Genomic DNA, 18,276 nt, shown 5'->3' with positions numbered 1-18,276 from the left:
TAAAGGACCCATTACTCTGATAGAAGCGAAATTTACAGCAATATATGAAAAATACTTCTGGCTGTGGAGTATATGTTAATTGCTGTGTGGAGGAAGATGTACTGACTGTGTAGAAGAAGTAAACCATAGGTACTCAAACATTTTGCAGTCTCTGCCATCCCCACTAATTCATGAAGGTATTCCTGCAATGAATGAACCTTTCCGTTACAGTCTGCAGTCCTACTGGTAACAATACTGCTGTCTTGAAACTCCACTGATGAAATTCTGCTTCAAATCAGAAAATCTGAGGGAGTTTAAAAATAAAAGCTACAGTGTTTATTCCAAGAATCTTTGTACTTCTTAAACACATATTGCAGGCTGCTGTATACATCATCTGCTGATCAAATGTAAGCCCAACTCCTACTTCTTTTTAAATAAAAGTACTCAAAATTTATTCAGAGAATTGTGAACTGTATGTGCGCTTACGACGTGTTGTTGATGTGGAAATTCACACTGAATTGTCATGGCAATGGTGGATTGACTGTAAGTTGAATTATTAACTAAGAAAAATTGAAACATATAATCAGATATTGTAATATATATATTAATTTAAAGTAATAGTATAGCTCTGAGAGATTTCTGCCTCAGTGAGAGAGAGAAAAAAAGCATGGAGGAGGATATAAGCTTGGCTTTTTATACATATAAAACTGAAACTATAGAGTAATTACCTGTCTTCTTGATCTTTGTTTTTCTTCCTGATACTTTTTTGAATAAATACTGTGGGATTGTAAGCATAAATATAAAAAGTAGCAAATGTATTATATTGATCCTATTAATTGGTAGATCATGTTATACAATCCAGTTTAAAATACAAACAAAAAGAAAATACATGCAAAGTATATATATATATATAGTCTCATTTTCATCAAAAATAAAATTTAAGTCTGAGAGCACTGTAACATCTTCAGAATTTGCTTATTATTGAAATATGCCAGAGAACTATTTTAGTAATGGGAGGAGTTTTTTGTTATATTTTGGGTATATAACTTCCAGTATTTAAAGCCTGAATGCAAATTGAAGCTTTTGCTTATAGCTTAGATAGATCTTTCAGTGTTTATTGGTTAAGTATAACCTATATGTTCACAAGGATGATTGAAAACCATGTGGGCTGAAAGTCTCAAGGCATGCTAGCTTATTAAGGAAAGAGATAAGAAAACTTTGGAAATTGTATTAAGTATTTTAAACCTCTCTTTTTGTCCACACAGGCCTTGCCTAAGGCATCGTTGCTAGGAAAGGTAGGCTACTGTGAGATTTATCAGCTATGTGCAAAGCTTGAATTGACAATCAGACAAAGAAATGGAAAATGCATGACCTGTCCTCATTTTGGATAGTGAAGTTACGTTCTTGTTGAAGTAATTTAAACTGATTTTCTGTATAGAAGCTTAATATAAAAGATTTTTTTTTCCTTTATAAGGAGTAAAGGATCTTAAGTATTCCTAAACAATGGGAAACGATAACACTTGTTGGGTTTTTGCATCTGATTATTTTTCAGTAGGGTGCCTTTTGCTTTCTCTTACCACACTAAATTAAGTTTATCAGTTTCAAATTAACCAACTCTACTGTTTGTATGTAGGGAAAGCTGTTACTTGTATGAAATCCATTCCACAATATTTCCATGCCATGTTTTCATACTACTTACCTTATTTTCTACTTACTGTTTTGATTTTAGTCTTCTGATCCAATTGTCTTGGTTGTAGGGGATTTTTTGGGTTTTGTTTGTTTGGGTTTTTTGCTTTGTTTTTGTTTTGTTTCAGGTTTTGTTTTTTATTTTAATTTTGAAAGCAAAGTTGGTGTTACCAAGATTGTTACATACTGATGCAAATACCTCTGCAAAGATTAGCTTTTGTATGTGGTTCTTGAGTTAATTACCAGGATACCTTAGAATAGTTTTCTGCTTGATTTGAATCTTGACTAACTTCTGAAGAAAAGTGCATCTATGCCTTGTGAATTATGTTCATCTTTGGTGTCTTTGCAAATCTTGAGAGCTAGAAGTAACTGGAATAGGTCTGCTGACTTTATCACTGCCTTTACCTAAGCAATGCCAATTATTGCTAGCTCTGAATTTTAAACAAATATGCAGATATTTCTAAAAGTCATTGCAAAATGTGAAGTTTTTGCAAGTCTATGTAATTATCAGTATCATTAGAATACCTTTAGGTGCACAAGAGATGCAAACACTTATGGTTTATAACAGTTTTCTCCCAGATATCGATTTATGTCCTCATTTCTGGCACCCATATACCTATAATTTTGATGACCTGATCATTCCTCTGTTAAAAGTGATGGCTAGAAAACTGTGGAAACATACAGCCTTTTAATCATGAATTAACCTGTATAGATAACAATTGTGCAAGCCCCCTACCTTTTCTACCTGTTGAATAGAGAGGTCTACATGGTTTGTAAAAGCAGTCAGAGATATTGTGTGCTGTGGTATTCAACTGTTGTGGGTATCTATGTCAACTTGTGTCAGTATTAGCACCACAGCACGTTGCAGTATGCTAGCTACAGCAATTTACATGTTTTAACCCTTTGGAGAATTTTAATCCAACTCTTCAATATCTTTAAGATGCCTCTGTAGAGTTGATCTCCCACATCGGTAGATACGATTGTTGAATTTAGGCCTCTCTCTTCAGTCTGCTAATGCAAATGACAACTTATACCAGCTGCAGAATGGTTTTGCCTTGGTGTCCTACATTTATCAAAAATTTTTGGCTGCTATTTGGTTTTGGTGTGAACTACTTCTGTGGAAATCATTACATCCTCTCTGTCCCATCAGGCTGCAATATACATACCAATCTCCTTAAGCTGTGCTTAGCAGAAGGCAGGCTTGGGAGGCAGATGTATGGGTACAGTGGACAAATAGGAATTTACAAGAAATTTATATTTTTTTTCCTGTGTACAACTTCCCACATGTAGTTTTCATTGTAGAGGCTGTCATCTGAAACTAATCTGGTTGTGCTGAGTTTTTAACTTTCATTATTTTATTGCAAAATTTGAATCAGAGACTTTTTTCATCTGCCACTTTAGATATATCATAGAAAGGGAAATTTTACAATGGCTCAGAAGTGTCTGAACACACAGTGACAGCTGAATTTTCACTGAAGAGTTCCCTTTTGCAGGATTTGGTGCTGTCAGAGCTGACTGTCTAAACCTGGGTGATGAGAACACATTTCTTAACCCTTTAGAGAATTTCAACCCAACTCTTCAACTTGACTTAATTTGATCATATCTTGTGTCTCTTATGATGGCTGTAGAAAGGCATGAAAAATCCTAATGGGCAGTGGCCCAGCAGTGCAAAAAGCAGACTAAAATTAAAATATGCATCCAGTTTATATATATACAAGAGTAAATTCTGAAACATGAGCAACTAGAAAATATCTAACATGAAAAGGTGTCCGAAATGGAATTTATGAAAGTAGGGACTTCTAGCCTTATTTGTTCGTTTTCTGTCATTCAGAATGTTTCTTTTTCTATTTTCCCAAACAAGATTCTTTAAGCATGTCTTGTGCTTCTTTTAAATTTTGCATAATTTTGTTTGATATTACCTACTCCAGTTTTAAAATTAGAAAATATATTGATAATTAATTTAATTAATTACTACCTATTCAAATAACTCTGTTATTACATAGCTCCTGAAAGAGAAAAATCATTCATTTTACTTCTAAAATATTTACTTATTTTTTACCCCTAAATTATCTACAATGCAGTCTGCATGAATTTTTATGCTGCTGGAGAAAATCACTACAGGAATTAATTTAAAAAACAGTAAGGTGACTAATATCTTTAGAACCTGAAGAGAGGCAGCATTAAGGTAGGTTATAATCCTGTCATACAGAGTTGTACAGGGAAAGAATTTTCCAGGCATACTAGCACAGAGCTCCAGGGACAACAGTGAAGTGTCTTCCTTGACTTTGGAAATTTCTGCTCAGAATTTCTTGTAGAGTTGTGTAATTCAGGGATTGATAATGGATTGATAACTAATTTCACTTATGTTGTACATTTTGATGAGCTACATGGTTTTTTGTTCCTAGAATACATGTTTTCCATTTCTCATTCAGAAAAATGTTATTTGTGTGAACTTTGAATTGATGGTAGAATACAAACTTCAGTTTTTAAAACTTCATCCTGTAAACCTGTTCCTAATGTTACTGAGAGTACTGGAGCTACCTACTTTACCTCTACAGGAAAAACAAAGGTGTGAAAATGCTCACTGCATCATTGCTGAAGTTCTTTATCTACCTCATGTTAGATTCATCATGGAAGTATCTCATTGATTTTCTAGTTGAATTTGTGTCGGTGAATTAACCAGCATCAAGGAACATTAGTGGGCATGGCGATGCTAACATTTCTATTGCTAAACTACTAGGAAGTTTTCTAGAAACATTTTAACTCATCTAAACACTGGGTTGTTTTCAGGTACCACTGAGGAGTGAGCATGAGTAAGGAAACATTCCTAATAGGCAATTTGGGTGTTGCCACTCTGTCTTGGAAGGTAAAGGAACATCACAGTCTGGATATCAGCCAATCCATAAAACATAATCTCAGTATTAATGAACAGTATATTTAGTTTACAAACACAGACGTATATATAAGTTTTAAACTGTACTGACAAATTCAGAAGCCTTTCTAAATTTATTTAATATGAAGAGAAAATTTGGACTTTTTGTGCTTCCTGTCCCTCCCACATTTTGTACTTATTTATCCCTTTCTTTCATTTTGTCTCCTCTCTAGGTCTTTATTTTGCCCTCTTTTTCACCCTCTTTTAAAAATAATGATCAGTGTATCACCCATTGCAGGCAAGTGCAGTGCCCTCTTTCTCTTTGTTCTGTCACAATCCACCCACCCTTCTGTTCTTCTTCATTGTCCCTGTTCTGTTATGTCCTCTAAGTTTTTTATCTACGTTGTTTCTTTTGTTTTGCTCACTCCCAGTTACAATGAAGTTGTGGTATGTTCAGAAGTTTTCAGGTCAAGTGTTATAAATTGGAAAATGCTAGGTTCCAACTAAGCAGCTACAAATTTAGATATAATTTTTAGAACTTTAGACTTTTAAACGTGTTTACTGATTTATGTATTTTCCAAAAAAGAGAGAAAAAAAATAAAAACAACTAATTTATATTGATTTCAAGTAGTAAGAAACTACTAGTACATATTGATTTTGAGATGACTAGTTTGTGTTTTAGCAATTAGAGGGGAAGGAGGAAAAATTAAATTCACTGTATTGAATTGACTTTCTACTAACAAGTGTTTATTTGCACAAGTCTGAGACTAATCATAGTTAAATGCTTAATCAGACTATCAGGAATTAAATCTAAAATAAAATAGATGTGGTTTTTTTTAACTATAAAAAAGTTGAGAAAGGAAATAAAAATATTGTAAAGTATAGAGGAATGCAGCATTCCTTTCTGGTACCCTGAAGCCAGCTGGAACAAGTGCAGAGGATACTCAGCTCCCCTTGTATTTATCACAGCAACCCTCTGGTAAGGTTAAGCTTCTTAACTTCCTCCCATTTTGGATTAGACTTCCATTACACTTGCTCTGTACTTCTAAGACATCAAATTGACATTCTGTGCTGACTGCCACACAGTTAAATTTCTTGTTTCTTTTGAAAATCAGTTTCTTCAGGTTAGCCATTAAACTTTGTTTCAAAACCTGTTTAGATTTACTTTTAATAGATACAGTGTTATGAAGCACAGTTTTGCTGAGTAAAAACTAATGCGTAATGCTCAAAAAAATTCAAATTCAAATGATAATTTAGCTAAGAGGCAAATCTGTAGCTGTTTTAATAACATCATCTGTGTATTGAACATCATCTGTGTATTTGACTTTATAAACCACAAATACATTGTAGCTATATGAAAAAGATCGGAGTTTAGCCTTCAAATAAACATTCCTAGTAGTCAATTGGATATTTTTATACATGAACCATTACCAAGACTTTGCTGGACTTCAAAGGTAGAAAATTACTTTCAAAAGACCACATCCTTAAAACAGCTGATCGATCAGACTCAGACTTTCTTTAACATACAAGGAAATCAGTCAAACACTATGGTTTGGTTTCTGTCTACTGGTCATCCTGCTTTGCTGTTTGAAATAAAAGCTCTCTAGTGCTGTTGTGTATGCAGGCAAACAGCTGCATTGCCTATATGTCTTGTGGTTAGACTGGTGCAACAAAAATTGTGTGGGAGAAAGATTGCTTTGTCTCATAATAAATTTGAAGGAAATATTCTAAAAGATGCCTCTGATTTCATTACACTGGCTTGTCTTTCTAGCCCAGAAATGTCGACTTTTAAAATTTTTAGCCTATGTCTTGATATTTTGTACAAGCAGATAGCTGTCAGCTCAGACTCAGAGTTCTTAGTCTTTTTAAACTGCCTTGGTTATTTCCTTCTTTTAACATGAGAACAATTATGTTCTATAAATGTCTGTTGCTGTTGCCAAAAAAGGAAACATCCATATGCAAGTGTTTATAAAATTCAGAGTCAGGTAAATTGAATTCCACCATGTCTGTCATTGAAATCTATAATTTTCTAGTTAATAAAAGCTCTTGTTGTAGTTTTGCGTGGCTGGGTTCTGGTGGAGAAGTGGGGATACAGGGGTGCCTTCTGCAAGAAGCAGCAAGAAGCTCTCTGAAGGCCAAAGAGAGTAAACACCAGCCAGCTCAAGGACAGAGTCATTGCTGACCAAGGCTGAGCCAATCAGTGATGGTCACAGCACCTCTGTGAATCACATTTAGGAAAAAAAAAATAAATATGCAAGCAGCTGCATTTTGCCATCAGAGAAGGGAGTGAGAAAATGTAAGAAACTGTGCAGACACCAAGGTCAGTGAAGAAGTGGAGCCGGGCCGGGGCGGGGGGGGGTGGGGGGAGGCGGGTGGAGGGGTGGGAAAGGCACTCCAGGTGCTGGAGAGAGAGATTCCTCAGCAGCCTGTGGAGAAGATGTGTGTGTAATGTAATAAATTAGATCGTTTTCTTTATTTTGTATTGAGTCTGTTTTACTTGTGACACTAATTGAAGAATGATCTCTCCCTGTCCTTCTCTTGATTCCTAAGCCTGTCAATATGCCTTATTTCTGTCATGTCCAGCAGAAAAGGGGAGTGATAGAGCAACTTTGGTGGGCATCTGGTCTCCAGCCAGGGTCAAACCACCACAGCTCTTTGGGTCATCATACCCATGTTACATTTTAGTTTTACAGATTCTTACAGTCCAAGGACAACAATCTGTATGCCTAAAGTCAAGCCCACACCTTATGTTATTAAATCCTCTTTTTACTTGGCTTCACAAGCACATCTTGATACACTTTTATCCATTAAGAATGCTGCTGCAAGCAAAATTTTCTCATCTTGACCTCTGACTGTAGCACTCTTCCACATTTCTTCACTGGCATCTCCTATACCAAGCCAAACATAAACAATTTGTTTTCTCTTTCAAGGCCTTTCACAGATTCTTGCTTTTTTCTCTTTGTTCAGTATTAAGAGCCTGTATTCTGATACTGATCATAGGTCCAGTCCTGCATCAGAAATTTAACAAGTGGATAAGTGATTCTTTATGATTGCTCCCTTGCCACTCTTCTACATCATTGCTATTTCATGAAATCATACGCCAAACACTTGTTCTCATTGATACCTCTCTTTTGCCAAGATGCTCAGGAAAAAAATAACAATCTGATGATGTTTTGAGATCACTTCTGATATTTATGACTGAAATTGTCTCACTGTTTTCTTGTAGTCTTACAGAGTTTTGTCTATGTCTAATTTGCTCTGTCATACCATACTTAGGGTTAGAGTTGTATTGGCTTTGTGTGTGAAGGGGTTGTTTGGGTTTTTTTTTTTTTGGGGGGGGGGGGGGAGGGGGCACAAGGGTGACTTCTGTGAGAAGCTGCTAGAAGCTTCCCCATGTGTGACAGAGCCAATGCCAGATGGCTCCCAGACAGACCCACTGCTGGCCAAGGCCAAGCAATCCCCATTCCCCATCTATTTGTGCCACTGCGGGGAGGAGATAGAAAAATCCAGGGTGCAGTTAAGCCTGGGAAGAAGAGAGGGATGTTTTTAAGATTTTGTTTTATTTCCTATTATTCAAATCTGATTTGTTCAGTGATATTAATTAACACAAAATGATTATGTTTAGCGCATGATAGCAATTGGTGTGTGAACTCCCTCTCCTTATGTCAATCCATGAGACTTGTTATATCCTGTCCCTTGTCCAGGTGAGGAGAGGGAGTGGTAGTGCTTTGATGAAAACCTGGCCTCCTGCCAGGGTCAACACTCCACAAGAGTTATGCAACATCTGTCTAAAAATTAGGTAAACACTTACTCTAAGCAAGTCATCTCTGCTCCCTTTCAGTTGGATTAGAGACATAAGTAACAAAGACGGCAGTGTTCAATCATACTCCAGAGTTCATAAAGGGAACTTAGCTTGGCATACAGCACAAAGCTTAACCTAGAAGTCTAGCTTTAGATAACTAAAGCTAACTGAGATTAATTGTACTCTTAAATTGTAAATTGGCTGAGATACAGACTTTCTACTTTCATACAGAATTTAAGGTAATGGCTTCAAGGTCCATAATTAGACCTAGACTAGTTACCAATGTAAAACAGCTACTAACATAAATTTGAAAAATAGTTACTACAATACAATTGAAATAGAACTTTAAAAATTACCCACAAAAAATGCCAAAAATCCCACAAACAAACAAACACAAAAACCAACCAGAAAAAAAATGCTTCTAGGAATAATCTGCTGTTAGGAGAAAGAATTGTAGATCTCTATAGTGCAACCTTCCCTGTAGTTTACTTTTCATAAGCACTGGTATTTTAATGTTACTCAACATTTCAACTGAAATGATACCCCCCGGCCCCCGGATTTCAATTTATCATTGAAATGTTAAAAAATCTCCCCCCCCCCCCCCAAATAATAGAACAGTGTTAAAGGAAAAGTTTAGATCAATAATTAATTAGTAGCAAGGTTTCATTTTAAAAGCTGTGTCTTTAAATGTATAGTCACTATTATTGCATTTAGTTTAAAAAAATGCGACTAATTTCAGCTATTCTTGTGAATATTTTATGTGGGCAGGTAATGAGAGAAAAAAACATCTAATGTAGCTGATTACAGATGATGCAACATAATATAATTTCACAGATGACACATGCCATTACAGACTAATAAGATTTTTAGACTAAGCCTGATCATTTTTTTTGTTATTGCAAGAGTTAAGCAGAATTTTATTATTTTTAAATAAAACTTTTTACTCCATCTGTCAAAGAACAGCAAAAATACATATAATGGTATTAAAGACTGTCTTCGTGGTTTTGATATAATGACAGCTGTCATTAAAATATAAAAACCCCTTGATTTTTATAGCATTTCAAACTATGCAAATTGCAAACTATCTTAAAAAACAGTCAAGTTAATATTCTAATAATATGTACCAATTTTGTACCATTTGACTTGGCATGCTGAACAGCACACAAATAGGCAATTCAAGCAAAATATTTTGATTTAAAATAAGAAATATCTATTTAAACTAAAGAAACTATGGTAGGACAATCTGTTTTATCACTGGTTAAGCTTCTGATCTTTTATGGATATATATTCTGCAAGCATAGATCTGCTGATTTGCCTTATGTTGGTGTTGGATGCTTTTGTTGTTTTCCCTATCTTTCAGTGTACACTGTTACCCAGAGTGACTTTTAAGTATTCTGCACAACCAAAACAATGACCAAAGGTGGACCACAATATAAAGTCTCCAAATGGGTAAAAGGATCAAACCACAGCTGTGCCACGGATGTTTAACTAGAGTATGAACACTGGGAAAATGTGCTACATAAAGCATCATGGAATGATGCAATTACCACATCCAATCTGTTATGGATGATTTTTCAACCACACATATATCAGCTTCCCAGCAAGAAAGTTAAGCTTAGCTGTATTAGCAAAGCCTGAGGATCGCAGAGTTTTTATCACACTCTAATACTTCTCTCTAGCTAGTTCTTGTTTTGCAGAAATAATGTTAGTATGAATCATATTTATACTCATGTTGAAAACTATATCAATATTTTCTTTTTTATCAATAAAAAATTCCCTTTGCTTTATATGAAACCAAATATGTGTGTTGACGGTCAGCAAATTTACATTAGATAAATTACTCACTGACAACTGCTGTCTTTTTCTAGAACTCATATTCTGGTCAATTAATTTAAAACTTAAGCTATTAGAATTGTCAGTAATTATATTTAGTAAAATATTTTGTCAAGTTTTTGTTGTTGTCTCTGTGTCTTTTTTTGGGGTTGTTTTTGTTTGTTTGTCTGGGTTTGGGTTTTTGGGTTAGTTTTAATATTTTGAGTGTTGAAGCTTTCTATTTCTTTTCTAATCTTTTAAGGTTTTGAGTTGATCCCCATTTTTAGTAAGCTTCACAACAAATTCTAAAATCACAAGGTTTGATTGAGATAAATGATTTCTATATATTCTGAAATATTTTAATCAGAGCATCATTGATTTAGACACAGTATATGGAAGAAAAAGTTAAGAGTTGTATCAGAGGTATTAGTCTGTCTTGTCAATGAGATCACAGAATATATTGAGTTGGAAGGGACCCATAATAATCATCAAGTCCAACTCCTGGATGTATCAAATAACGGAAAGCCTAAAGTAGTATCATCTACACTAGTCCTCATTAGTAGTAAATCCACACTTACCCTGTTCATAACCACAGGGATAGACTAATCATCTTGAGTCAAAAGGCAATTTACATTTCACATCAATTTGTCTGAATTTCTATGATTATCTATAAACTTTACTTTTCAAGACTGCTATTTTTAAATGTCTGCTGGTTCTGAAGGTGCTCTTGCTTTCTTAACCCTGCTAGATTTTGATTAGTTCTAATACATATTTTAGATTAATTCCCACATGAAAACTCTATGTGGTCCTTGGTGTAAGATAAATGGCATGTAAATAGACCTCTAAAATTTTCACAAGTAATTATGTACCTGTAAATGCTGAAGGCTAGTAATAATAAGAAAGGTGATCCCATTCAAAAACATGTCTCCTTTAAAAGAAAATTGTATAATGGAACATACACTGCCACAGCCAAAACTGATGTCTTCTGATTTCCAGTGCAGGACCAAGGAAAACATCATCCCCCTGTACTCAGCTCTGGTGAGGCTGTACTTCGAATACTTTGTCCACTACAAGAAAGACATCAAGGCCTTGGAGCATATCCAGAGAAGGTCAATTAAAATGGTGAAGGGTCTGGAACACAAATCTCAGGAGTGGCTGAGACAACTGGGACTGTTTAGCCTGGAGAACAGGACGGTCAGGGGAGACCTTATTGCGCTCTACAACTACCTGAGAGGAGGTTGTGGTGAGCTGGGGGTCAGCCTCTTCTTGCAGATAAGTAGTGCTAGGACAAGAGGAAATGGCTGCAAGTTGTGCCAGGGGAGGTTCCAGTTAGAAAATAGGAGAAATTTCTTCTCAGAAAGAGTGGTTGGGCATTGGAATGGGTTGCCCAGGGAGATGGTAGAGTCACCGTCCCTCTGAGTGTTCAAGTAAAGATTGGATGAAGTACTTAGGGACATGTTTTAGTTGGTAATATAGATGGTAGGGGGACAGTTGTACTATATGATCTTGGAGGTCTTTTCCAACCTTAGTCATTCTGTGATTCTGTGTCAGGTATAGGAAATTCTCAGTGAAGAGACTCATTTCATATACATAACATATATGTATACATGTACAAGAAGACTCATCTCATATACAAATGAGGAAAACGAGCTACTATTTGCACCTACATTTTGAATATATTACAGGACTTGAAAGTCTGGTGTCTAAAGAAGATACTGTGAAAGACAAAGGAGAAAAGAAAGGGACCAGAGACAATAATTATCAGCTGAAAAGAAGATTATGGCAAAATAACTTCTATTGTTCAGATGTCTATGGGATATATGAGCTCATATAAAATCAAGGATAGCCAATAGGTATAAAATGACAGGTAATGAGGATCATCTTTGGGGAAAAGGGAAGAAAGTTTCCAAGTAGTGACTTTTGATGGTCCACAAGTGAGCATAAATTCAGGCTCAGATCCAAGCTAAACCGGAGGAATAAATGCACGAGAGAAAAAGTCCATGCTGCTAAATAGACAGACACTAGTGCAGTTTAGAAAGCTGTAATTCTGGAGCCACACTCTTTGTCTAAATCTGTGTTAGGGAGTCCATGTGTGTATCTAGCTACTGGTGTATTTCAGGGAGGTATATGTACTGAAGAGTTGGTCTATATATCCATCTAACTGGAATGTTGCCATAGTATTTGAATTACTAAGCTGACTATTTATACGCAGCTTTCATACATTCCATTAGTATTTATAAGGGTTACTCAAATAAAAAAGTTTTGATCAAAGCATGTTAAAAGTCCCTTAATATTATTAATTAAACCATAACTAGCCATGTAGTTGTCAAAAATATTTCTTTGACACTGGTATTTTCACACTATTAACCTATTTGTGTCATCTAGCAATGGTAAAGAAACAGAGGCAAAATAATTTTATCTGTCACAGAACAAGAAAAAATAGTGTAATAGGGTATGAGTATGACCTCAAAATGACAGTTTTTCCTGTTCTGTTCATTTTCTGGAACTTTCCTCAAGTTTTTATAACTTCAGTGCATTTCACAGAATCACAGAATTGTAGGGGTTGGAAGGGACCTCCAGAGATAATAGGGTCCAACCTCCCTGCCAATGCAGGTTCCCTAGGACAGATCACACAGGTAGGTGTCCAGACGGGTCTTGAATATCTCCAGAGAAGAAAACTCCACAACCCCTCTGATCAGCCTGTTCCAGTGCTCTGTCACCCCTACTGTGAAAAAGTTCTTCCGCATATTGGTGTGGAACACCTCCTTTGACCTGCTGCCCACGCTCCTTTTCATGCATCCCAGCATCCCATTGTCCTTCTTGGCCACCAGGGCATGCTGCTGGCTTATGGCCAACCTGTCACCCACCAAGACCCCCAGGTCCTTCTCCGCAGAGCTCCTCTCCAACAGGTCATCCCACAGCCTGTACTGATACAAGCAGTTATTCCTTCCCAGGTGCAAGACTCTACACTTGCTTTTGTTGAATCTCATCTGGTTTCTCCCTGCCCAGCTCTCCAGCCTGTCCAGGTCTCGCTGGATGGCAGCGCAGTGTTCCTGCGTGTCAGCCACCCCTCCCAGCTTTGTATCATCAGCGTACTTGCTGAGGGTGGATGCTACTCCCTAATCCAGGTAGTCGATGAAGATGTTGAACAAGACTGGACCCAATGCTGAGCCCTGGGGAACACTGCTAGGGTAAATGGAAAAAAAAACCCAAACAACAACCAACCAACCCCACTTCCACCCTAACAATTCAAAAATCCAAACCCAGAGCACATCCTACTGACTTTTAAATAAATATGATAAAGCAGATCAAAATTATTTAAGTGAAAGATATTAATCTTAATGGCAGTAGACATATTAACAACACAGTAGTTTCCTTAGTAGAAATTTAAAATATCAAAGAATCTCTATTAGCTAGACCTCTGTCTGGTACCCTTGCTATACACAATATGCACTAGAAAATCTAATCAGTGGCTTTAGGCTTTAACCTATCTACTTTTGTTTATGAACTATAGTATCATTTAAGATTGACAATCTCCTACTCCCTTTCCCATAAATCAAGCCATCTGGAAATTTATTCAGAAAGTTATGAGGTTTTTTTCTTCTAGTGAAATATGTGCTCAAAGAAAATTTTAAGTTTTACTGTTGTAAAATGATTATGGGTATAGTTGAAATACATATAATGATTTTGATTGAGAACAACCTAACAAATTTATATGAAATTTTTTGATCTTCCAGAAAAGGAATAACACTCCTTTTTTTCTTGTTTACTTCCAAAATTAAGATGCTTACCTGCTTTACAGGAGACGTGGGAGTTTAAATCTACCCAATCCTCCCTCAAAAAAAAAAAAAAAAAGCTACAGGATTTTCTGGAGTTAAGAGCTTTACAAAGAGGAGTTATACTGAGGAGAATTTGAGGTTTGAACAGAGTACTCTGGTCCTCCAAAGGATCTATTAATTGAATACCATTAATCAAAACCCTGATCATTTTATAGTCACTTAATTGTCTTTTTTTTTTTTTTTTCAAGGAATAATAGAACTAAACACCTTTATTTCTACATTACTTTCAGGAAGACAAAGTGACTGCATATTTCATTTTAAGAGAATTTATGTCCCCAAAGAAAATATGCTTGTAGAAAGGTAATGTGGCTTCATCTTACATAACATCCCTTAACTGAGAACAAATGCCATATGGTTAAGATCAGCAGTGTGGTTGGAAGAGGTGTGAAGTGGGTACACAAGTGATGCATGTGAAATGGAAGGGTAAAATTCTCCTGTGAACTTTCAATCTTGACTACAACGTCACTGGATATTCAGTGGAAAATGTTTATTACATTTAAGCAAGAAGCCATCGCCATTTTTTGAAGATGCTTGTGCAGTTTCTTAGGAGGGTATTGATTCCACCATTTTAGTACTTTTCATGACTTCAAATGCTTGCAAACATCAATACAAAGTGTAATCCCACACCTGTATCTTTAACACATTTCTAAATAATCTCTTAAAAACTATCTTTAATTTCCAATAATTACTTTCAACCTGGAGAAAAGAAGACTTCAGACCCTTCCAGTACCTGAAGGGGACCTACAGGAACAATGCAGAGGGACTTATTACAAGGTTCTGTAATGACAGAATGAGGCATAATGGGTATAAACTGGAGGAGAGTAGATTTAGACTAGTTATTAGGAAGCAATTCTTCACTGTAAGGTTGGTGAGACACTGGAACTGGTTATCTAGGGAAGTTGTGGATGCTCCCTCCCTGTCAGTGTTCAACACCAAGCTGGATGGGGCTTTGGGCAACCTGGTCTAGTGGGAGGTGTCTATGCCCATAGCACGGGGGTTGGAACAATACGATCTCTAAGATTCCTTCCAATCCAAACCATTCTATGATTCTGTGAAATTCACATCTGAGGATGTGAACTAGTGGGGGTTTTGTTTGGTGTTTTGGGGGAGAGGAGGGGTGTTGTTGATTTTGTTTGTTTATTTGTTTGGGGTTTTTAAAATAACTTTATAGTTATTAATCAAGGAGACAACATATTTTTTTAATAAAAAAACCCAAAGCACTTGGAATTGACATGGTCGCTTCTATAACAAGATGATTCTGTTATTATGAATACACAGAAGCTAATTTTTAAACCATTCTTGATTAACTGTGTATTTATTTTCTGCTTCCTTTGAACTAAGAGCTTTTCTCCCTCCTTGCTATTCACACATAAATCTCGAATACCAGCTTGTCAGCTGATGACTTTGAAGCTCCAGTAGCTATGGACATTAAATTGCATTGGCAGAAAAATAGCTGTGATGTCAAAAAAGGAACTGGGAGGTTATAGGCTCTCAAGAAAGATTAGGACAAAGCTTTCCAATGACAAAGAAATTAAAAGAACATGACAAGGCAAAGCCAAAAGTCCTCAGTAAGCATTGCTTTGGCTTTGATTTACCTCTGTGATGTGGAAGAACTGAGTATGTCACCAGTACCAAATGGTACAGAAGCAGATGGCTGTGAGCCAGACTGGCTTTTAAGAGATTAATGCCCAAAATGCATACATTTAACCGATTTTAACAGTGCTTACTTCCTTTCATCAAGAAAGCTAATATATTGCTCCTTTCAGTTTGAAAGCTGATGCAAAACCCGTTAGTTCATTACCTCGTTTTAGATTTCTTCAGTTACCCCCAAAAAGGGATGATGATTTGGACTACACTGCTTAAAGTCAAAAGCTCTAATTGAACTGCATGGATGTTGTTAATGAAACAGACAGTGACTGGGAACAAGAGAAAAATACAGGATCCAAACTTTGCTTATTTTTTCTGGCTTCATTGAACTAACCCTATGCTGTAGTTATGCTAAATTACTTCATCCATAACACATCAGGAGAGAAACTGCCACAGAGAAACTGTGACTGAAAAGATATGTTTGCATCATAGTATCATGGAGGCTAATACCAATTACTGGCTATCACTTTCTGAAGGCTATGCTTATGCCACTATTTAACCCTAAGCTTGCATTCAGATTCAGATAACTTCTTAACCTTTTTTTTTTTCTTCTCATCTCCCTCTCCCCGTCTCTGCAGTCCTACCTAATGCACCAATCACAAAATTAATTTAAATAATTTGCCATCTTTTGATAAGATCTCTCTAGGATATCAGGAAAATTAAAGCTGTCAAAACTCTACACAATTAAAATCTGTAAAATTAATGGGCTGCAAAATAGTAAAGGGTTTGCAGTAGGCAGTCCAGATGATCAGGTCAACAGGAGATACTATTAAAATGATCATGATAAATGATGACAGATAAACACTACCATGCTGAAAAGTGTATTTATTCAGAAAATAAGTGCTATCATAAAAGAGTTTAGTACATTAAATTGTCATACACTTGCATTTTAGGACATTTTTTTGTATCAGTATTGTGATTGTAAGGTTCACTTCTAGGATGTAGTGACATGAAATGCTATTAAATGTTCATAATAGAAATGTCGTCTATGGTTAGCTACTAAACCTACCAAGAGTTATTCTGATGCACCATAAAGTAAAATGAAAACAGCCATTATTTTCAAATTTCATGAAAGGAAGTAACATGATACCATTAGAAAATTGCTAAAGAACCTGTTTCTTGTCAGATGTTCAGCTATCTTGCTATATGAGGAGTAAAAGAGTAGTTCACACTGAAGAAAACCTATGTAAGATCATAGACTCATAGAACCATAGAATCATAGAATGGTTAGGGTTGGAAGGGACCTTAAAGATCATCAAGTTCCAACCTCCCTGCCATGGGCAGGTACACCTCTCACTAGACCAGGCTGCTTGTCAGGCTCAGTGCCTCAAAAGGGATGGGCCTGGCAGTAAGCTACTACACCAATACTTTTGATGTACTTGTTAAACAGAGTAGTAATTAATTTTAGGCAGGAATAAGCCATATGCCTCTTACAGGCATGGCCTCTGCATCATGTTAGCTACTACTTGTTACCTATAAAATGCAGATTTTAAACTCATACCCTATTCTATCTTCATTTTAAAATTGCAGTAGATATATGAACAACTTTTGGAGAAAAATAATCTGCAAATATACTGTTGTAAATTTTAAATTTATTTACTCAGACTTTGTTCTTCTTTGTACTTTAATTTTCCAAGTTCTACAAAAAATATATTCACCATCTGGACTGTATGAAGAAAAGCAAGTTATGATGTGCTAAATGATAAAAAGTATTACTACATGAAAATTTTTTCTAAAACTCTGGTGTTTTGACCCTGGCTGAGGCCAGACATCCACCAAAGTTGCTCTATCACTCCCTTTTTCAGATGAACAGGGGAGAAAATATATATTTAGTGGCTTAGGAGTCAAGATATGGACAGGGAGAGATAATTCCACAATTAGCGTCACAGGCAAAACAGACTCAACACAGAATAAAGGAAAGAAAATCTATTACACTACAGTACACACCCAGTGAAACCAGACTCAGATAATAAGTGTGACCAGATCTTAAAGCACCTCTCCCCACCCCTCTCTTAGCAGACTTCACTTTAGTCATGATTTTGCTCCCTTCTTCCCCCCAACTGTGGCACAGGGAGAGGCAACGAATGGGGGAGTGGTGGTGGAGGTGGGCATTCCTCACGCATTTTCCCTGCTGCCCCATGAGGTCCCACCCACAGGTGACAGTCCTTCATGACCTTCTCCGATGTGAGTCCTATCCCACAGGGCTTCAGCTCTACACCAGATGCCCTGGCGTGGGTCACTGCTATGGCGCACAGTCATAAATCACAGTGTCTCAATCTCTCACTCACAGTCTTCCACAGGGTCACAAGCCCCGTCCCTCCCCCCCCCCCCCAGCAAACCTGCTCCAATGCAGATCTCTCCCTCGCTCCCTCCCTCCTTCCCTCCCTCCCTCCCTCCCTCCCTCCCTCCCTCCCTCCCTCCCTCCCTCCCTCCCTCCCTCCCTCATCTCTGTGTCTCTATCGCTCTCCATGTGCTGCAAGTGCTGGCAGAGACATGTTCCAACACGGATCACAGTATCTCCTGTTTGCTTCAACTTGCTCCAGCAAGGCTGCAGGTGGGGTATCGACCTTTTGCATAGGCTGTGGGGGGACACCCACTCCACCATGGGTTTCTCCACAGGCTGCAGGGGCATCTTTCTT

This window comes from Gallinula chloropus (assembly GCF_964237585.1).
Source record: "Gallinula chloropus genome assembly, chromosome: 1".
Taxonomy (NCBI): domain Eukaryota; kingdom Metazoa; phylum Chordata; class Aves; order Gruiformes; family Rallidae; genus Gallinula; species Gallinula chloropus.
The sequence above is the reverse complement of the archived record's forward strand: the minus strand, read 5'-3'. Positions refer to the sequence as shown.